Below are 23,263 nucleotides of genomic sequence, written 5' to 3'. Positions count from 1 at the left end.
CACCTCAGGTCCCAATGTCTGCTCGCAAATCTTTACGGAGTTAACTCGTGTGTGTGTGTGTGTGTGTGTGTGTGTGTGTGCACGTATGCACGCACATGTGCACACAAGCATGAACTGGGAACATGACAGAATGTGAAACTGAACTGGGCATGAAATCGCCTTGTAAACGGTAAGCATGGCCTGAGCCTATGTATTCCATGCCTCATACAGTATAAATCGCATTTCAGAAAAGACGAGATAGGTACTAAAGAATAAAGATAAGCCTGGGACACCATGGGGAAAGAAGCTGAGCTCTGTTAGAGCACATCGCCGTGGGCAGACTCCCACCCCTCTGACCCCAGCCCCCTCCCCCACCCCTGCACAAAGGCTTTTTTCCAACTTAAGCCCCCAGCTTGAAGCTGCAGCTTTTCTTCAGGTGCTCCGCATCACTCAGCTGATTTCCTGCCAACTAGCCTGGAGCCCGTCCACCCAGGGCTGTGCTCCCACAACTAACCGCGAGTGCTCTGCCCAGCAGAACCTGAAGAAGGCCAGAGATGGTCCCCAGCTTCTCAAGCCTAGGTCCCCGCTGAGGCTGCAGGGCACACCGGCATTGGGTTCACACAGAAGACGTGTCTTCACCCCGCCTGTTTCACTCCGAATCATTTCCTTGAGTTACAAAACCATCTTTGCAGACACAGTTGTTGTCTAGTAGGATCAGGGCGTATCCTTGTTGTTGTTCAGTCGCTAAGTGACTGCAACCACGTTACATTTACTGTGCACTTTACTTCTATTGTTACTACATCAGCTCCACCTCAGCTCATCAGGCATTAGATCCCAGAGGTTGGGGGCCTCTGATTATTTTAAGGAAAGGCAAGAGAACCCCACTTGGCTGGGTGGATGGGTGGCACTGAGGAGAGAAGGGGTATGCTGTGACTTCCAGGAGGGAAGCTGATCTAAGTCACTAGTAGCCCAAGACAAAAGCTATGGAGTTCTATCAAAGCCTCAGGTCCAAAGGGCAAAGCGAAGCTAGAGACAGAAACGCAAGCCGTGGGTGATCAATGAGCTCAGATGCTGGGAGAATTCAAAACAAGGTGGTGGGCAGGAGGCAGAGCTGGGAGAAGCACGTGATTCAGAACCAGAAGTCAGTGAACCTGGAGAGAACTGGACGTGCCTCTTAAACGGAGAGGGTGTGGCCAAAAGCAGGGCTGGGTGTGACAGCTAAAAGGAGCCTGCGAGGCTGGCCGCGGGTCATGGTGCTGAGACTCTGGACAGTTCATCCCTCAGCCTCTCTGCTTGCTCCTTTCCCAGTCTGGTCGCACACTTTGATTCTCAGGCAGCTCTCAGCTGCTGCCCTGCCCACGTTCCCGGCCCCACCACCTCCAGCCCCACTCGCCTCTCTCTCTAATATGGAACTGAATCATTTCCTTACATTTAGAAAAGAAACACCCTCTAGAGAAATGCCCCCTTCCTCTCCACCTCCACCCGTCCTGAATAATAAATCTAGAAGATAAAAATTAAGGCCATCAAAATAAAGTCACTTGCTGATGAGCTCTGACTTGGGAAAGCTAAATGTTTATGGGTAGAAGGGCACAGGGGAAATCCAGTTGGGGGAAATGATTTCTAAAGTTTGCTGTCTACTTATGGCCTTAAAAGTTTTCAATTTCTCAAGTTGCAGAAAAAGCTCAATCGTGGGGAGGTAAAAATTTGTTTTGGAAAAGTTGTGAAAAATGTCTTTGATCTGACATGAAGTAACAGAGTTTTGTCTCATGTTCCTGGTGGGCACGGTGAGGAAGATGGGGCTAAAATAAAAGACGGATGGTGGTGGTGGCTCATGTTGCTGACACACAGTCTTAAAGATGATAATCAGCTCGCCTGGGAGAGCTCAAGGGAAGGAGGCTACGCGGGTAGAATGAACACGTATGATCTATAAATAGGACACATGGTTGACGAGCCGTCCTCTTATCTGGAGGCAGCCTCGCGCCTGTTCCTTCATTGATTCTCTGCACGTTAATGGTGTTGCTGGAGCTTCTATTAATCTAATGACTCTGCTTTGGAATAATAATGCTTCTCTCCTGGCCCGTCTCTCCCATTTGACGGACAGCTTGGATTCATCAGAGAAAGGGCCCGAGAGCTACATCAGTCATTATTAAATAGAAATCGATGGAGGCCGTTCTGTGAAGGAAGCTGCGGGTCCGTGATAGGCGGCCACGTGTTACCTCTCAGCTCCCAGGTCCGGTCCAGCTCCCGAGCGCCAGGGCCCGTTGAGGCCACGCTGGGCCTCTGGGGCCTGGAAACGTGTGCATGGACATTGGAAGTTAGTCCTGCTAAGAGGACAACCGGGAAGGGATGCAACGTCAGTGATGCCCCCGGAGGGGAGCGTCTGGGCAGCCCTGGTTCTGGGTTTCCCAAGTGGGCAGAAGTCAGCCTGAATCCTCATCTCCAGGCTGCTCGGTGCCCATCACACAGCCCACACACCCACTCTGAACCAGCACGGTGGGGAAGACTACTTGGACCCCCAAATGGAAGGAAAACCAGAAACTGTGGCTCATCTGAGGGTCTAACGGCAGGGGTCCCAGGTACCTGCAGAGTCACAGAGTCACTGACCACCAGCCGGGCTGGCTCCTGCCCCCGCCTTCCCTCGCTCTTCTGCTGTCACGGCCCCAGCTTCCTCCCAGCACAGTTAGGGGAGGGGTCCTTCCACGAGGCTGATGACCAGAGGCACTCATCACTGTATGTCCCCCCGTGCATCAGCGAGCTCCCCAAGAACTGGAGGAAGGCGTTGCTTTCTAAAGGCGCAGGTGTCCCCAGCTCTGCTCCACGTTATTAGTCCAGCGGTGGCACCCAGGCCTCGGGCGGGCTCACCCGTTCCTACTCAGACAGGTGGCGCGTGTGTGCACGCGTGCTCAGTCGCTCAGTCGTGTCCGACTCTCTGTGAGCCCATGGACTGCAGCCCGCCAGGCTCCTCTGTCCATGGGATTCTCCAGGCAGGAACACTGGAGTGGGTTGCCGTTTCCTTCTCCAGGGGATCTTCCCAACCCAGGGATCAAACCCACATCTCTTGCATTGCAGGCCGATTCTTTACCATCTGAGCCACCAGGGAAACTGCCAATGAGTATATATGATCCCTGCAGAAATCGAAGGTGGGCTACGGTCCATGGGGTCACAACTCCCAGTCTGCCGCTATGACCTCCGTTTCCAGGACAGGAAAAGAGACTTACAGAAATGAAGTAGCTTGAGCGAGTTGGCATAGAGAACATCACGGCCACTGCTCAGCCCATGTCCGCAGAGCGTGACACTCGTGTCTGCCTCCACCACGGCGGTGCCCCCGTCATTCCTATAGTTCAGGTCCGCTCCCTCTGCTGGCCCAGGGCTGACTTCTGTCCTCCACACCACCGTGCAAAGCCCCCGCCTTCATCTGGCCTTTACGCCAGAACCAGCCCAGAGCGGTGGTCGCTCTGGTCAGGACACAGAGCTGAGTGACGGACCCCTCGCCTCTGCCCTTGGTTCAGAGGGTATATGTCCCTCGTGGCACCAGGCACAGGCTTGGCAGCTGCAGACGGAACAGCCTCTTCTTGGTCAAACGATTCTCTTCCCCTGAAAGTTGTGCCGGAGCCCGAGCACGTTGGTGCAGGGGTTTCCATGACGACTAGGACTGACAGGAGCGGGGGCGCAGGGCCCGGCAGAGGCTGCTGGAGGAGGAAGTGGGTCGAGGGCATGGGGGCCGTGGTCTTGGCTCTTTCAGGTAAGGCAAGTCCTCCCCCGAGGAGGGATGGGGGTTTAGGGACACCAGCCTGAGCTGCGGAAACTTCCTGCTTGTAAAACTCAAGGGCCCCCACGATAGCGCCTAACTAATTAGCCAGTGGTTCTGTGTAAATTTGCCTTTTAAATTCGAAAGACCAAACTCCTTGGACAAAAATCCAAGCAAAGTTCAATTTTAAAGAAAGTCTCAGAGAGTATCTAACTGGGTTTGTTTAGACTTTTATTAAAGAAAGAGATACATATGCATATATATGTGTATATTAAAGATATATATTATGCATATTTTACATGTATATTTTACATATATTAAAGATTTGTATATAGATGATATGTCTATATCCATGTATGTGTTCTGTGCGTGCATGCTCAGTCGGGTCTGCCTCCTTTGCAGCCCATGAACCCTGCCATGGGGGCCCCTGCCAGGCTCCTCTGTCCATGGCATTTCCCAGACAAGAATACTGGAGCAAGTTGCCATTTCCTCCTCCAGGGGATCTTCCCGACCCAGGGATCAAACCTGAGTCTCCTGCATCTGATGCATTAGCAGGTAGATTCTTTATCACTGAGCCATCTGGGAAGCCCATCTATGTAGATGATATGTATATCATCATCTATATATCTTGTATATATAAGTAGATCGTCAATCTATGTTGAACTTCAAACATGAAGTGCAATGAATTTTCACCCCCTGAGCTCGTATAATAAGCATTCACATCACAAAAAGGAAAATCTCAGCTCCCAGAAGTCTCCTCACCTGCCTCCCAGCCACTGGTTCTCCCCTTGTCCGATTTCTAATACCACAAATTAGTCAAGCAAAGGTCATATGAGTGTCATTTTTAATTGAACTATAATTAACACACATTAAAATGCACAGATCTTAGGTGTTTGGGTCGATGAATTTTGACAATTGCATACACTCAGGCACCACTACCCAAAACAAGATTCAGCCCAGCACTGCCCAATAGCAATATAATGAGAGCCACACACATCATTTAAAAATTTCTAGCAGCCTCATTAGGAAAAGTAAAGAGAAACAGGCGAAATTAATTATAATACCATATGTTTAGCCCAGCACACCAAAAATATTATCACGTCAACACATAGTGAAGATTAAAATTATAATTTAAAATTTTACTTTTTTTGGTAGCAAGTCTTTGTAAGTGTATATTTTGTACTTAGAACACATATCAATTCAGATGCTAACTTTTTAACTGTTAATGTGAAATGCCATCGTACCAAACTGTGGGCTTCCCAGGTGGCGCTAGTGGTAGAGAACTCACCTGCCAATGCAGGATATGCAAGAGATGTGCTTTTGATCCCTGGGTTGGGAAAATCCCCTGGAGGAGGGCACGGGGTATTCTTGCCTGGACAGAGGAGCCTGGCAGGATACAGTCCACGGGGTCACAAAGAGTCGAACATGACTGAAGCGACTTAGCACATGCACACGAAACTACAGCATTAACAATAGACTGCACTGCTTCCGTGTTCAACCTCATTGAAGTGAAATCTCATTTTCCCTTCATTTTCTCACTTGCACTAGCCACAGTTCAAGTCACATTTTGTGTGGCTCGTGGCCACCATACAAGAGTGAACGTGTGTCATTGTACAATAAACGGGTCTCCAGAGTGATGGAACCATCTCACACTTGTAACAGCAACATCTGAGAGTGCCATCTTCTCCACATCTTTGCCAGCATTTGCTACTGTTAATCTTTTTTGTTTTAGTCTTGTATCTACTGTGCTTATAATTTGCATTTCCTTGGTGACTAAGATGTTGAGAAACTTTGATATACGTATAGGCTATATTCTTAGATCTTTTGTAAGGGGTCTGATCCAGTCTTTTGTTCTTTTTAAAAATTGGGTTGTCGTCCCTTTGTAGGAATTCTCTGTGCGTTCTGGAAACAAATCGTCTGTCAGATATATGTGCTGCCAATATTTTATCCATTCTGCACCTGTCTTGATGATGTCTTTTTACAAGCATTTTCTTACCACTGTCTTGTAATGAGCAGAAACTGTAAGTTTCAATCATATCTAATTCACCCAATTTCTAGTTTTGTGCTAGTGCACCTTTGTCAGGGTCATAAGATTTTCTCCTGTGTTTTGATAACTCCCAGACTAGACCCAGCCTACCACCTGTGCTCGGATGGCTTATGAACTAAGAATGATTTTACATTTTTTGAATAGCTGAGAAAACAATCAAAAGCAGAATAACATTTTGCTACAAGCAAAAACTATATACGTGATTCAAATTTCAATACACATAAAGTTTTATTGGAACACGGCCTCATCCATTTTTACCTGCTATGTGCGGCCACTTCCATACCACAGAGGCCGAGCGGAGGAACTGTGTCCTTGAGACTTGAAATATTTGATATCTGGCTCCTTATAGAAAAAGTCTGCCCACCCATTCTAGAAGCGCCTATGGCTCTGGGTTTTGTGTTTGGGTCTATGATCCATCCTGAATGAAGTTTTGTGTTTGGAGCGAGACAGTGGTCAAGTTGCATTCATACAGATATCTTTCAATGGTCGTTTGAAATATGTGACTGATCAGAAGACTCAAGGGTGCAGCCCAAATTCCTGGACCTGGTAAAAAGCACCTCCTTCCGCCCCTCTGGAAAGGGGCCGTGCGCCCCACCCACCCCACCTTACCCCCTGGCTTCCTAGGGTCTGGTGTCTGGGCTGAGAACTGGACGACAGGGTCTCCTCTGGGCCCCTCGATGACCAGAGAAGCTGACTTAGAACTGGCACGGCTTTCAACGCCTGTGGGTTTCTCCAGATTACAAGAACCACTTCAAGTCTGGGTTTTTTATATTAAAATTGCAGTCCTCTCTTTGTGGTTGCCCACCGTTCATTTCCTCCCTAGTGTGACGTTCCTCTCCAGATAGGGATCACGGCCTTACCGGGGCTCTCAGCAGAGCCGAGAGGCTCCACGGGAGCTCAGGTCCCGGGCATCCATCCGTCAGCTCCCACTTTGTCAGCCTTTTATCTTGCAGAGCGATCTGCTGCCGCTCTGTAACCACAGGAAGATGCGGTGGAAGCTTCGCAAAGGCTAATAATTAGTATGAATCTCTTTATAGCCCGTCCAAGTCTGCCCCAAGAATGGAGTTCAAAAAGTCACCCCGCCTCACAACCACACAGAAGTGTTTGCCTGTCGCTGAAAATTCCGCAGCTCTCCGGGGCCGCCTTACCTTAAAGTGCTTGTTATGCAAAGCATTTGGAGATGAAATTTAACTTCAGCGCTTGGGGAAGGGCTGCGGTGCATTTATTAACCGACTTTATTTGCTTTGCGTCTCTTGTATTCTGCGCTCTGTCTTCCTCTTGTTCTCTTTCAGGCAAGGCCAGGGCTGGTGGTTTCTTTGCCTTTGTAAAGCCTGTTTTTAATAGAAACCACACACACAAGCGCGTGCGCAGGCGCACACACACACACACACCTTGGGTGTGAATCTAAGGCAGCAGACGCCCTGCCAGCCTCTGCCTCCCCACTCTGCCAAGATGACGATCATGTAATTACGATAACACTCTCCATCCACGTGCCATCCTTCATCTACAACTGCAAAGACTTTCCCAAGCTACCCTATCAGGTCCTTCCAAGGGGAGAGGCCGAGCCCCGCCCCGGCCCCTGTGACATTTCATGTCACTGACCATCTCCCACCTCGCAGGGCTGCTCCAAACCTGTCCCTCAGCTCGGAAGGATCCCGACGCTACCCACCACTCACAGTCTCACTCAGTGAGTCGGGCTCTGCTCTCAGCGCCTTTCAGGGTCCAGCAAAATTAATCTTCGCTACAGTTTGTATGCCCATATGTCACGTGGGGAAAATGAGGCACTGGGAAGGCTTGGAAAATTGCCCAGGGTCACCAGGCCAGTGAGAGGCAGAGATGGAATCCAAACCCAGCGTGTGTGTGTGTGTGTGTGTGTGTGAGCACGTGTATGCATGCTCAGTCATGTCCGACTTTGCAACCTCATGGACTATAGCCCACTGGGCTTCTCTGTCCATGGAATTTCCCTGGCAAAGCATACTGGAGCGGGGGACTTCCCTGGTGATCCAGTGGCTGAGATTCTGCGCTCCCAATACAGGAGGCCTGGGTTTGATCCCTGGTCCAGGAACTTGATCCCATGTGCTGCAACTAAAGGACCCGCACGCTGCAGCGGGTAAAAGCTCCTGTGTGCCACAACTCAGCCCTGGTGCAGCCCAGTGAGTAAATAATTAAAATAAATATGTATATAAAGAAAGAAGACTGGAGTGGATTGCCATTTCCTCCTCCAGGGGATCTTCCTGACCCAGGAAATGAACCCATGTCTCTTAGGTCTCCTGCAGTATCAGGCAGATTCTTTACCACTAGCGCCCCCTGGGAAGTCCAAATCCAGGTGGGGGAGCACCAAAGACCATGCTGGCGTCTGCTTCATCTCACACGACGGATGGTGCCCTGTGGTCATGATTTGTCCTCCCGGGGAGGAGACGCAGGTGACACGCAGCTGGGGGCAGGCATCCGCATCCAGACCTGGAGAACGCCCGTACGTGAGCGATACACGGGCCTCATCTGCTCGGCCACGCTGTCCAAGGATTTCTCTATGACTCAAAGGGAAATTGTAAATGCAGATTTTTACCGGGTGTTTTTTTAATTCCCCCTTTACAGTTGATTTACATTGTCATGTTTGTTTCCGGTATTGTGACTGTTGTTGTTTAGTTGCTGAGTCATATCTGACTCTTTTGCGACCCCATGGACTGTAGCCCACCAGGCTTATCTGTCCATGAGGTTTTCCAGGCAAGAATATTGGAGTGGGTTGCCATTTCCTTCTCCAGGGGATCTTCCCGACCCAGAGAGCGAACCCTCGTCTCTGGCATTAGCAGGTGGGTTCTCTACCACTGAGCCACCTGGGAAGCCCCTTTACTGGGCGTTTTGAAATCATAACTACACTCCAAGGCGCCTCACCAAAGAGAGTGGTCAGCTGTGTAACTCACTTTGTGAACACAGAGCTTCAGAGAGAAACGCAGTCGAGCCAGATGGCTGTAAAACCGGTGGCACGTCGATTTCACATTAAAATAAGTACATGTTTTCACGTGCAGAGCCTCAGTCTGTATGCAAAGTGGAATGAACCCCACATCGAAAATTTTATCTAGACTTTTCCCTGCCTCAGCACACAATCCTCCAAGGATTTTTCTGTAAAGACAAGTAAAATTACAAGGTTGGTTTTTTTAGTGAAGTCACAAATTATAGTGCTATAAAGGTCACTTAAAAGGCCAGTGATTGTTGTGACAAATGAATATCGTTAACACTGGAGGAGAGAGACACAGCAGAGGAAGCTCACACTCGGGTCCGTGTGAGCGACCTTCCCTCCATCCCCCAGTCCAGCTGCTGAGACAGGTGCACTTCCCGTGACCTTGGGGACGGGAGGAGATGGAAGGGAAGTCAGACACCCTCCACCAGCCCTACCCAGCTCACAACATCTTCAGGCTGGAAATGTTTCTGAGACTCTGCTTCTAACCTCTTGGAAATCTGTCAACGTCTTTCACTTATTCAACAACATTTAACAAATGTCTGAGCACCTCCAGCATGCCAGGCTCGGTGGCACGATGGTGAAAGACACAGCCGGGGTCCCTGCCCTCCCAGAGCCAGCATCCGGGGGAGAGATGAGCTCTGCAAGTAGAGTGTCCCAACACAGAGGAGGACTTCAGGGGCCAGTCAGGCACGCATCCACTGCAAAGAGCGAATTCCTAACTAGAGAGGCTCAAAGCAAGCGGGGGTAATGTCTCCACATAACAAGAAGGTCCAGGTGGGCAGCTGTAGGTATCGGTTCAGCCGTTCAATGATGTCAAAACCCACACCTTGGCAAGTCTCTTGGCCTTTCCCTCAGGATCACAAGGTGGCTGCTGCAGCTCTAGCCACCGTGTTCTCATCCTAGGCAGAAAAGGGAGACAATGGGAGTGCACTGTTCTCTTTCAACAGCGAAGCAAAAGCTTTCTCAGGACCTTCAACGGTATCACATGACCATCCCAGCTGCAAAGCAGACTGGAAAAGTCAGTGTTTAGCGAGGCACATAGCCAGTCCAAACAAAACCAGAATTCTCTTACCAAGGGAGAGGGAATGGGCAATGGGTTTTGGTAGCTAATTGTTCCAGTTGTCTATTGTTGTATAAAAACCACCCAAACATAAGCATCTTTTCTGACCACAGTGATATTAAGCTAGAAGTCAACTACAAGGAGAAAACTGGAAAATTCACCAGCATGTGGAGATTAAACAGCTTTCACAGACTCAATGGACATGAATTTGAGCAAACTTCGAGAGATAGTGGAGGACAGAGGAGCCTGGCATGCTGCGGTCCACGGGGTTGCAGAGAGTCAAATGTGACTTAGCAACTGAACAACAGAAACAAAAACAACCCATGGCTCAAAGAAGAAATCAAAAGAAAAATGAAAAAATATCTCGAGACAAATGAAAATGGAAATACAGCATACCAAAACATATGGAATGCAGCAAAAGCAGTTCTAAGAGGGAAGTTCATAGCCATAAACACCTACATGAAGAAAAAAATTAAATGTGGAATTGGCTGCCCTTCACGTGTTCTTTTTTATTGCAATATAGTTGATTTACAATATTGTGCCAATCTCTAACATACAGAAAGTGACTCAGTTATACACCTATACACACACACACATATACACACAAATACATCTATCTACCTATATACACATATACACATCTATATATGTGTGTGTGTGTGTGTGTATATATGTTTTATATTCTTTTCCATTATGGTTTATCACAGAGTATTAAATACAGTTCCCTGTGCCATTTGTTCTTTCCACGTTCCTCAGTGGACCTGGAACAGCAGTGATGATAACGACTTCACTTTTCTGCAGACCAACCAACAGCCCCGTGGTGGGACATGATCGCATTCCTAAACGAAGACAGTAAGCAACACCCCCAGCCCCACCCACCCCAGCACTGCGCGATAGCAGGTGCCGGGTGCCTCCTAGACACTAAACACTCGCTGCGTTTTTAAACTTCCTTTTTGGTGGGAGGGAGAATCTGAGAGGCAGGACGTGCTTGGGGTGGAAGATGAGGCTTCATTTAACACGTTTTCATGTAAGGCTGGTAATGCAGTTTCCTCTCATTAAAGATGGTTTGTTCCTAGCAGCGCACCATTCAAGCTGCGTTAAATTTTAAGACACAGTTAAACTTGTATTTCTTCAGGCTAAGTGGAAACTCGGTAGATTATTTTTTCCCAATTAAAATAATAATAAAACTGATTTGGAAAAAGATAAAATTAAACAAGCTTGGAGAGATCTAAACATATCCGTTTGTCAGTTTTACCATTACAAATAGTATTAGTCCAAACATTTAAGTGGCTTCCGGGAGCCTACCTCCTATGGGTTCCCTCTGTGTATATTCTCCATGAAGAATGTTATTAGCTATAATTTATCCTCCACTAATTTATTAGATTATGTCTATATACTGCTGTACTTATTTTAACAAAGACGTTTTTAAACAAATAGAAGTAAATGTAGATTTAATTTATTTCACCAGGCGAGGAATTCTCCAGAAAATCAATTTTCATTTGCACAGGTGTTCTGGTTGCCTGGCACTGCCCCCCACCATTATTACACTTCTGGTCCTTCCACGCCGGCGTTTACATGGAAGATAGCTTCATTTCTCTGCCATGATTCTATTACTTACAGGAAAATATGTTTAAGGAGTATTAAAGGTCTAAGTTAAACTGACAAAAGTCACCAAAGCTTGTGTTGAGGCTTTAACTTACTTGGGCGGAGGGGAACCACGGGGAAAAGAACACGTTGCCTATGATGATGGGAGTGCATCTGTTTTTATTTGCAGCCCCCCATGTTTTGTTAACTTATGAAAAACATTTAAGGCTTTCTAAATGGAAGAGAATATTCATTGGAAGGACTGATGCTGAAGCTGAAGCTCCAATACTTTGGCCACTTGATGTGAAGAGTGGACTCATTGGGAAAAGCCCTGATGCTGGGAAAGATCGGAGGCAAAAGGAGAAGAGGGCGGCAGAGAAGGAGACAGTCAGATGGCATCACGGACTCAGTGGGCATGAGTCTGAACAAACTCCAGGAGACTGTGCAGGACAGCGGAGCTTGGCATGCTGCAGTCCATGGGATCGCAACGAGTCTGACACGACCTGGCGACTGAACAACAGCAAATAGAAGAGGGGGTCTCGGACCAGCGTGGGAGCGTCTGACAATGGATTTGCTCGCTTTTCTCTGAAACTGTGCTTCTCAGAACCAGGGTGTGTGGGGTGCCCCTGCCAAGGTTCTCATGTGGTTAGGTCTTAGGTCTACTTCTAAATGCTACAGCTCATCCCATTTTTTTCCCCTGGCCTCCGGGCTCATTGACAGACATAAATTAGATCATCTTTTCTGTCCTCTGCCCAAAACCCTTCTAACGGTTTTCCATCTTCCTTTCCAAATTCCTTACCGCTGCTCCTTATTATGAGTGAGAGAGCTGGCTGGTACCCACTCTCTAGAGCCAGACTCACGTCTCTTTCCAGTTTTGTGTTTAGGGTTCACCTTGGTGGATGACATCAGCCAGGATGTGAATGTTTGCATCATGGAAATTGGCAAACACTGCAAATTGAGACTGGGGTGGAGTTGGGGGGGCGGTTTAGGAGAGAAGGGTTAGTTGTTTTTTTTTTAAGAGCCAGCTGAAAATATTGACCACCCCGTCACTGGCTTCCCTTCTCTTGATCTCTGCATTCCTCACAGTGTTCTGACCACACTAACCTCCTGGAACTCCTCGAGCACTTTCCTTCACAGTGTCAGGCCCCCTGGCACCAAAACCTCTCGCTCTTCGTGACAAAGACTATGGCTTCCCTGCTTACAGCCCATTCCCTTCACCCATCCGTGCACGAGGCTCCCAACTTCAAACTCACAGCACACGTTTATCCCAAGGGCGTGCTCTGTTCACCCCTGGCTGCCGGTGGCGACAGCCTGGCTGCCAGGAATTGAAGCACCAGCCCCAACCCTACCCTTGATGAAGGTGAGCAGGGGTCAGTGGGTCAACAGACCAGCTCCCTGGCCCTTGAATGAGAAAGGTCCAGATGCACTTTCTACACACATGCGCCCGTATCGGCGGCTCCTCGTCCCTGTCTCACTTCCCCAGCCCTCTGTCGTCTTTCCCAGGATCGCCTCCTAAAATCAACTTCTTGTACTTTCATCTCTCTCTCGTGGTCTGCCTCAAGGGGAATCCAAACTAAGACGCCCTCAGCTGGGCTTCCCTGGTGGCTCAGATGGTCAAGAATCTGTCCGCAATGCAGGAGACCCAGGTTCGATCCCTGGGTCGGGAAGATCGCCTGGAGGAGGGCATGGCAACCTACTCCAGTAGTCTTGCCTGGAGAGTCCCTCGGACAGAGGAGCCTGCTGGGTCACAGCCCATGGGGCCGCAAAGAGTCAGACACAACCAAGGCGACTGACACCTTCACTTTCAACTGTCCCCTGGCTGGCTGCTTCCTCCCCTTCGATGTCAGCTCAGCTTTCTCCTCCAGGAAGCCTCTCCTGATTACCAACCCATCCAATGTCTCCCCACCCCACCCCACCCCTCATCAACGCCAGAGCTGGGTTTTGAACTCAGATCTCTGTGGCTCTCAGTCCAGGGACTCCCAGAGCTCCATCTCCCAGGGAGGCTGTTAAAAGACAGGTTACTGATTCTGTAGCTCTCCAGCAAGGCCTGGGAATCTAGAACCTATATTTTATTTTTAACACGTTTTCCCCCAAGTGATTTTAATTCATACTAAATAGTCCCCAGAAGAGAGCTCTCAGAGGTGGTTCAACAGTGAAATGTAATGTCTTTGTAGAACTACTTTATCATGTAATTTACTGCATATTCATTCACTCAACACGTATTTGTGGAACTGAGGTTATGATGCCTAACAAGACAGGCATGGTTCTCTCCTTCTGTGGAACTTCCATGCACACTAGTTCTTTTGTGATTGGAAAATGAACTCAGTCTGTTTACAGTTCACTTCAGTCGCTCAGTCGTGTCCGACTCTTTGTGACCCCTTGGACTGCAGCATGCCAGGCTTCGCTGTCTGTCACCTGTTTACCTGTTGTCTATTTACAAAGAAGTATTAAATATACAGAAACATCTGTCGATTGAGGGAAGGAACAGTCACTTTCCTGGGCTGCCCATGGGGGCTCCCTGGGTGTGGTGCCCCCCCAGAAGCCTGCCCTCCCCAGGGCTGACTCAGCCAGCACTTGGCAGTGGTCGCTCGGGCAGCTTTCTCCGGGCCTCCCCACAAACTCCTCTCATCCCCCTTCTCAGAATCGAGTTGTCCTTCTGATTACGATCCATTGCCCACTGCAAACATCTCTTAGAATGCTGTCCATCAGATGTCAGCAAGCATCACAGAAAGAGGTCCCACCATCAAGTGACTTTGGAGGACGTGGTGTATCAAGAAGCACAGCACATCGGAGCCCCACCTTGATTCACAAAGCACACCTGGGCATTAAAGGCTCTGAGAAGTCCTGCAGCAAAAATAACAAAAAGTCAAAACACCGAGCTTCTTTATCCGTGTCTCATCTAGTGCTGCTTTGTGAATCTCAACAAGGAAAGCTCACTCTCTCATCCCAAACTGGCCTCCACCTCTCCATCCAGGAACATTTATTGTAGGACCTGCTTCATGCCATGCAGCACAATGAAGGCTGGGATCGTGATAATGAAAGAAATGGACACGTCCCTTGCCCTCAGGGATCTTACCTTTATCAGAGGAGGTGACCTGTGTATTCAATTACAGCTGTTTTCTGGGCAGTAATGGAAAATTCCAGGGTGGCGAGCCTGCAAGCCTCTCCATGGATACAAGCTCAGACTCAGCACTTGCTTTGAGAAACAGGGCAGTGCTTCTAACCTTCTTTAGGGGACCTTTCTGTTGTTGAAGGACATGACAGTCCACCCGCTCCATTCTCTGCCATTTCCATGTCCTTCTAGAAGAATGTTTTGGTTGTTATGACATACAAAAAGCAACGTTCAGATGAGTATTAAGTTATAGGCAAATCATTTCACACCAGAAACAAACAAAGCATTTGCAAATTATGATCATCACAAAGTCTACTGGAAGATGTTTATGGTGTACGAAGCCTGAGGTCCTTTTGGCTGGAACTCGGGTCTGAGAATCCTGGGTTAAAACCATCCATGAGTTTTCCAAAGTCCCTCCCGTGTCCCGCTGCTAAATGGAGATAATAGCATTCCTCTTCCTTCCTGGTTGAGATCTTCTGAGACAAAAGGAAGCAGATTGATGTTCTCAGCATCCAAGACCCCTATGTAATCAGTCACTCTTATGGGGGCCTTGAGTGGTTTCCCAGCTCTTCCCAGGCTGAGACCCCACCCTGGAGACCCCCAGACTGGGTGTGGAGCAAGGTTGGGGGAGAGCTTCAAGTCAGAGACCTGAAAATAATAAGGAGAGACTGCTTCTGGAGTGGAGATTGTCTCAAATTCAGGGAATCAGAGACCAGTCTGTGGCATCCCTGTCCGGGTAACCTCCTGGGAGGTGATCTCTGGGCCCTTGGAATATCCTGACTTGGACATCTGCTGACCATGGGGCTTTAGTCCGTGCCAGGTAGACTAACCGTGTGATTGATGGTGGGGTCTTGGGGCCACGAGACATCAGCTGAACTTTGGAAAGGGCTACAGCTGAGGTCAGCCACACGGGGAGTCAGGCATGACCACGCGATGGAGCCCAGTGGACTCAAGACTTCAAGGGGACCATGCAGTTGTCACGCATCACTGCTGGGAGGGGTCAGTGCCATTCACACTTCCATCGCAGGAAGGGTACAACGGGGAGTGCCTTGTGGGGACCCCTCCGGACTTTGTGCCCTTGGCTGATTCTAATCTCTGTCCTTCACTGTAATAAACCATAACCATGAGCGTGAGCTCTCAGGAATAATTCTGGGGTTAAGCGCCAAAACTGAGAGTGACCTTGGTGTCAGAAGTGAGGAGAGTCTTCTTGTCTGCCCGCTGGCGTCAAAGAACCCCAAGTGGGACTTCGCTGGTATGCCACTGGGACACAGGTTCAATCCCTGGTTCGGGAAGATTCCACATGCTCAGGGGCCACTGAGCTCATACCACAGCTACCGAGCCCACGAGCCCTAGAGCCCACGCTCAGCCATAAGAAAAGCCCCCGCTCCCCGCAACTAGAAAAAGCCCCGTGCAGCAACAGAGACCCCCAAGTTTCCAGGGTCAGGAGCCCCTCGTCCCTTCCCAGACCTCAAGGCCCCAAGCCTTGGCCGCTCCCTGGGACACTGCCCGCTTCTGTTAGCCTCCGTGCCAGGTGCTGCCGGCCTGTCCGCCCTGAGCCCCTGACCTGTCCGCTGCCCTCCGTCCTGTGTCAGCCTCCCCGGGCCGTCCTGGCTCTGTGCCTCTACCTTGTGGAAACTGGCTTCTGTCTCCCCTGCACCTGTGCCCACCGCTGGGCTTCTCCCCCAGGAACAGGGACGGGGGGGCATCTCCACAGGTCCCAGCCCTGCCCTTCCATCTCATCTCCTCCCTTCAGCCTAGAGGACAGCTTAACTGACCTCCCGCCCCTCCAGGTAGCACCATCCGAGGTCCCTTGAAACAGAGACTTCTGCTAATTTGGGAAAAGCCCAGCGGGAGGTTTCTCTCTGGATTTCCTGGTTCTCTGGCCCGTTTCCACCCAGGGAAGGTCTCTCTAGTCCCAGACCGGACCTTCCATTGCCCGCCTTCACAGAACAAGCTTGTCTGATGTTTTTAGCCTCCGTGGGCTCCAGGGGTGAGGAGACGCCCTTTATCTTGTCATGACCGTGGTTCCCTCTTTGGGCATCGATGGAGACCCTCAGGTCTCACGGTCTGCTTGCTGGAGGGAGCGTGGAAGGGTCTGTGTTGCGGTCCAGCTATGTTTCAGACCAGGCGATGCTTCCTCAGTGTCTTTCTCAGCCATCCGCCCTGGGGCAGCTTCTTAACTTGCTGACAAGAAAACGAAAACGAAACCCAGGCTTCCCTAAGTAGGGATCATGAGAAAGAACCTGTCGCAGGGTCTCTTGGAAATTAACTAGGCTTGATTGTTCTTTAGATCTTCGCTAAGAAGCGGGCGTGGCCCTCTTGACCCCAGTGCATCCCGTTTTCCTCCCACATGGGTTCCCCAACAAGGCTGCACGGTCGGCATCCACTTCCCAGGTTAGAAGGCTCGAGGCTCCAGCAGTTCCGAGCCAGTGCTCTCACGCCAACGGCTGGAGCCGCCCCACTGCCAGGCTTCCAGATCTTTCCCCGTGGGCTCAAGTTGGTGCCAAACATGACTTCATGTTGGACATCCGCCCTCCCCTCTTTCCGTCAGCACCATCACGGTGCCCCATTGTTTGTTTTTAAAGAGCTTCACCGGGTTATCCATCTCACGGCAACTGGAGCAGGGGGTTGACTTCTTGCATCGTAAATGGAGCTTTTAAACAACTGATTCTGTGGACTCTGTCTAAACACATCTCTGACCACCAACCTAATGCATCTGATTCCCTTTGGTCAGAATTTGTCACTCTTCCCTGAAGGGCGGCACTGGGGCTGAGTCCAGTGTGGTGAGGGGACCTGGCGGGGACACCCTGACGTATCTACTTTGAGCCCAAGGTGGTAACGGATCTTCTTGGTCCACATGGAGCCAGGCCATGGAGCTAAGTGGACCTGGGTTTCCATCTCAGGCTGGTCATTTCCTAGTGACACACCCGTAGGTGAGGCCCTAACTCCCTAAAACCTCAAGCTCTTCGTCTGTAAAATGGGAATAACCACAAACCTCCCTTCCAGAGCTGCTGGGGGCTTAAAGGAGATAACGACCCAGCAGCCCCGACACTGCGTCTGCCTGGGGTGGGCACCAGCCAGTCACCACCCCTGCTAAGCCCCGGCCCCTCACACTCTAGGCATTTCCCTCTTCGGTCTGATGTCTGGGGCCTTTGCGTATCTGAAGTGTGTGATGTCAGTCAAAGCACAGTTATAATTAAAAGCATCCAGCTTGGAGCTCACCTGCCTTAGCTGCATCCGATTCTTACTTGTGAGGACTCACGGAGCATCGTCAGAGAAATAATTGTGTTGCCAGATGACAGTCGTCAAAGTAAGACACATTCACCCCGACTGTAACTCTTCAATCATCAGCAAAAGCCAGAGAGAGAAGTAAAAAATGTATGAGCACTAAATGAATTGATTTTCATAAAATTAACATTATATCGTATAATAACATTTCCCAATGTAAAGACATTTTCCTATGAATATTTATAACCTGGGATTAAATCATACCTTTGTGATTGTTTAATCTTTTTTTTTTTTACTTTATTCTGGTTCAAAGATAAGAGTTAGTCATGGGTATGTTTTGGGGTTGATTTTTTCTTTTTTTTTGGCTTTTATCTTCAAGGATGTTCTGGTGACATTCTGTGTTCTTCCCAGATCTTGTACCTATAATCACAGTCATAAACAACACACACAAGAATCTGTCTTGGAGTTGGTGGGACTGAAAAATCGGCCTCAAAGCCCAGCTTGAAATAGCTCATCTTTTTTCATGTTTCATTTGCAATTATCTCCCTCCTTTGCCAGGGAGAGAGAACCAGCATGCTGAGCCCAGCCGCCCGCTCCATCCCGTCCTGGGGGTCCTGCCCTCTGGGTGTGGGTCTAAGGCAGAGCTGCAGGGCAGAGGAGAGCAGCAGCAGGATGGGCCCTGATGCCGGACTGGCCTTCCGATGACAAGCTGACCCCTGAGCTGCGGGCGCAGGAAATGCGCACCAAACCCAGAGCAGGAAGTGGGCCCTGCAGACACATCCCAGGGCCTCGGGGAGGGGAGCTTCCCCTTCTTCCTTTCACAGCAATGGGTTTTTTTTAAAAGCATCACTTTTTTTAAAATTTCAAACTCACGAGTATTTAAAGTTGGGGCGTCTCTGTGAACACATGAGTTTGTCATTCGAGCTGAGTAATGGTGAGAGGCACACGGTTTACCCAATCATGGTGACAAGCCACCGCAGGCTAGGTGGTTTGAACATCAGAAACATACATTCTCTGCGTTCTGGAGGCCGGAAGTCCAAGATCAAGGTGTGGGCAAGTCTGAGCCCGTGAGCGAGGGTCTTCCCAGGCCCCTCCCAAGCTTCTGCGGTTTGCCGGCATCCTTGGCGTTCCTCTGCATGGCCGTGGGTCACCCCGATCTCTGCCTTCGTCTGCACGTGGTCCCCACTCTGTGTCTCTGCGTCAAACCCCCCCTTGGTGTAAGGACCGCACTCCTGCTGGATTAGGGTCCACCCTAGTGGTCTCGTCTTAACTTGATCCTCTGCAAAGATCCTATTTCCAAACAAGGTCACGTTCACAGATACTGGGGTTAGGACTGCGACATATTTTATGGGGGACATGACTCAACCCAACACCACACCCCCCGCCCTGCCCTCTCCATCCCAGTGCAGACCACCAGCTCCCTGGCCTGACCTAGAGAACTCACCCCCTCACTCTGCACCCTCTCTGACCCCTTTTCACCCCTAACTGACACCATCTCCTCTGTCAAGAGTCACTTCCTCAAAAAAAAACCCCACCAGCTCCACGGTCAAGTCAGACTCTCTTACAATAGGATGTCAGCGCAGCATGCAACTTCCCTAGGACACACATCTGCAACTTTACATTCGTTTAGGCGATTATTTGGTTATTTTCTAGTTCCAACTGAGTTGTAAGTGCCTTGATGATGGGCAAGTCTTTTGTTTTGTTTTTTTTTTTCATCATTGTTTTCCCAGAACCTAGTGCAAGCCTGGAGGGCTTCCCTGGTGGCTCAGTAATAAAAAGAATCCTCCTGCCAATGCTGGAGACACAGGAGATGCCAGTTCAATCCCTTAGTCAGGAAGATGCCCTGGAGGAGGGCATGGCAACCCACTCCAGTATTCTTGCCTGGAGAGTTCCATGGACAGACGAGCCTGGCAGGCTACAGTCCACGGGGTCATGAAGAGTCGGACATGACTGAGCACTAACACACACACACACACAGGGCACAAGCCTGGCACATAGTAGGTACTCAATAAAATACTTATTAGAATCTTCACACTATGATAGCACTCGTGAATGAATGAATGACTATATACGTCCACTTATCAATGACGAAGCCCCCATAATGGAGGATTTCATAGGAAACCTGGGAGGCGTTCATATTCACTATCAAAAAGCAAAAAGCAAAAAGAAAAGCAAGAACTGGCAGTGTTTGGGTCCCTGAAAGCTGTGAAAGATTGGCTCTCCAACAGGTTAATAAACAGCAGTGGGCCCTGGAAGACGCCAGGGAGCTGTTTTTCTGAGCAAGGACACGATTCATCGCTTGTGGGGATTTAGTAAATGGCCCCCCAGTGGACTGAACTCGAATTTGCTTTCCCAAGTTGGGCTTGACCCGCCCCCTCCGCGGGTCCCCTGATGGAGGTGGGGAGGGCGGACGTTGGCTCTCTGCCTGCATCCCAGATGCAGGTTTACAATCCTAGCTGTGTAGGTCCTTCCTGGCTAATACATCCACGCCAGAGGGAGACAGGACCGAGTCACGGGCCTGGGAGTATTAACCTCGAATATCCACAAGGAGTCCCATTTGTGTATCTCCATTGGAGTCGAACATGACCTGGTCAACTGGCCAAGAAGTTACCCTCTGCTCTGGCCCCCTTTCATCAGCATCTTTTCCGTTCTGTCACACCCATTGTTCCTGCTTCCTGGGGTCCCCACACCCTCCTCTAACATCAGCAGCCCCCACGTGGCCTGCACTGAGCTCCAGAATGCATTATCTCGTTTTCGTGTTGGCAGTGACCTGGCAAGGTACCCATTGCACAGATGGGGCAGCTGAGGCTAAGCCATCTGCCAGAGCTTGAGTTCTGCCTCAGCCCAGGGTCTCCCTGCAAGTCCCATACAGACAGTGCCGAGCACAGGGTGGGAACGAGAGGGTCCCAAGAGAGGGTCTACAGAGAAGCAGAGACAGGTGGGTCGTCCAGGGTTAACACCTGCTCTTGGCAACCATGTGCTTTCCCAGGCCTCCTGCAGGGCCGAAAGGGGTGTTTGTCCTTCTGCAGAGCCCGGAGGACAGAAAGACCGAAGACGTGAGATGCTGAGTTCTTGGCCATTGGGCCCACGGCTCGCTGCCTCCGCAACCTCTTGAAGTTCAGCTGCACCCAGAGCACCCATCAGCTCCCGCCTGTTCTCATTCTTCATTGTTGCTGCACTGAGACCAGCAGCCCACCAGCCCGCTGGAGGAAATAGGCCCCATGCCAGGCCTGGGAAACTGTGAAACCGGCCCCGACGGCCGCCTCGCCGCTGATCCTGGCCCCAGAACAGAGCTGCAGACACAGAGAAGCGCCTCTGGACCCCGGAGTGTTTCCCTGGCGTCCGCGTCCTAAATGGCAGGTCAAGCACGGGGACCACCTGACAAGGAGAAGCAGTGCCCCGCACCTCCCGTGGCCTTCTGTTCCCAGCCCTGCGCCGGAAAGTAAATGTTATGTAGTAAATTCTTTCCCAGCACGTCAGCAGGGTATGACCAGAGCATTCTCCCCCACCAACAGGCTCATCCGTCAATGCCAGGACGCGGGAGGCAGGTTTCCGAGCTCCCGGCAAGACACGGCAGCTAAAAGCACACACCTGTCTCAGGGTGGCTCTGCCAGCCCGGGAAGATGACATCCTTGCCGAGAGAATTCCACGGAGGAGAGCTCTGAGTCTGAGCTGCTCCTCTGCCTGGTAAAAAGAGAAGGCTCGTAATTACCCTGGAGGGCGACCTAGGGCTCGCGAGAGCTGGGCGAGGCTCCTGGTTCTTTGGGGGCTTCACGGACTCAGAGCCATCCCGTTAGGGTTAAGGTCAAGCTGTTTCCAGATCAGGAAAACCTCCCTCCTTCGGCGTGCCTGGGTCACCGAGCAGAATCTGCCTCTCCTGCAGCCCCGTGGGTATCACCCCAACAGCCAAATGGCTGCTTGCACTACCGCCCCCCTCCAGGGTTTGGAGAGCAGGTCCTCTCCCTGGAATCTGAGACGCCTTGTCTTGTCCCGGGGAGAAAGGCAGCCACAGCTAATGAAAAAGTACACTAAAGAGCATCTAAAACGCCAAATGAAAAATGACACTCTTTGGCTCAGCAAAACAGAGAAGAAAGACCACTCCCGAATTTCTCTGAAAGCTGGCTTTGTAGCCTCCAGGCAAGGCTGTCATTTTGGACTAAACTCAGCCAAGGAGAAACGAATGCTAATGGCTTATCATTGGCTCCCAGCTCTTCTAACTTCGCCTTGTTAATACACCCAAAGTAATTCCCCACCACCGCACCCCCGCCCGCCCCTGGCCCCCGCCCCGAGTTAATGATGGCTTGTTTCCTGCCTGGGCATTTTGCAGGCATGACAGTGAGAATCTTGGGAGAAGGTTCCACTGTCGCCATTAAATTAATAAATAAGATGAAATCGTCCACTTTTCCTGGCCCGAAACCCCATCTCAAAGTATTAAGTCCCTTCCTGCTGTTCAAATATATGGCCAGCATCCCTGTCTGTGTTTTGTAAGGACAAAATAGTAAATATCACCTCACTTCTCTGGCCATCAGCTGAGGACGCGAGGCAAAGAGCATCATAATTCTTCTCCTTATGAAGGTGAGAAGCATAACCCCGAGGACATTATCTGAGCCGGACCCGGAGCCTCAAGTGTTTCTGGCTCGGCTGGCTTTCCAGCCATTGCAGAGAGCCTGCGTTCACCCACAGCTGGTCTGCGGATACCCCTGGGCTTGTGTCTGTGAATCTCTGAACATCTTCACCCTTTCTAAAATGAAAACAGGCTGAACTTAATAGGAGTCTAAACTATGTGGGCCTGAGGTCAGACTCTAAAATAAAATAACACCAAAATAGAAAGCGCAAAAAAAAAAAAATGTCATTTCACTGGGCTTCTGTTTCATTTTGGTGTGTTCTCTTTTCGTTTAGTTTTTGGTCTATGAGATGCTAACAACTCATTTGCGTGACGTCCTCCATTACCTCCAGGACGCTGTGTGCCCCAGCGTTTTACACGTTAACTTCTGTTTTGGGTTTCAGGAAGCTCATTTCAGATCCATGTACCAGGCTTACACTGAAAGCTGTTTTCATCTTGGGAACGCTGGATTTAGAATCAGGGACCTGGATTCCCAGGGCAGCTTTGTAATGGTCTTCCCAACAAGTCTCCCCGTTCTGAGCCTGCCTCCCGAGGACCCAGAGTCCTCCCTAAACAGGGAAGCTCCGTTTGCTGTCCTCACTCAGCACCTGGTGACTCCAGGACCCGGCCAGCGTCACCCCCGTGTGTCCTTCAAGTGTCGTCAACTAAGACCCCCCTCCCCCACCTTCCGCTTCTTCTGATCTCTGGAATAGTGGATTTGGGTGTAACCCACCAAGCTGGGTCCCCTAACCCTGACTCTCCACCACCGCTGGTGGCTTCTCTGACATAGCCCTGCCTTGGTCATCTCTCCCTGCCATGTCTCCACAGCTGGTCCCCCATCCCAGGAGCCACCCACCTCTCCATCTTCTGCTGTTACCACAAACCTTTATGGCTTCTCCTCCACATAGGAATTTCAATCAAAACGTCACCCTCGTCCCCTGAA

Source organism: Giraffa tippelskirchi, chromosome 13, assembly GCF_054371585.1.
Source record: "Giraffa tippelskirchi isolate mGirTip1 chromosome 13, T2T-mGirTip1v1.2.pri, whole genome shotgun sequence".
Lineage (NCBI taxonomy): Eukaryota > Metazoa > Chordata > Mammalia > Artiodactyla > Giraffidae > Giraffa > Giraffa tippelskirchi.
This window is presented reverse-complemented; position numbering follows the sequence as displayed.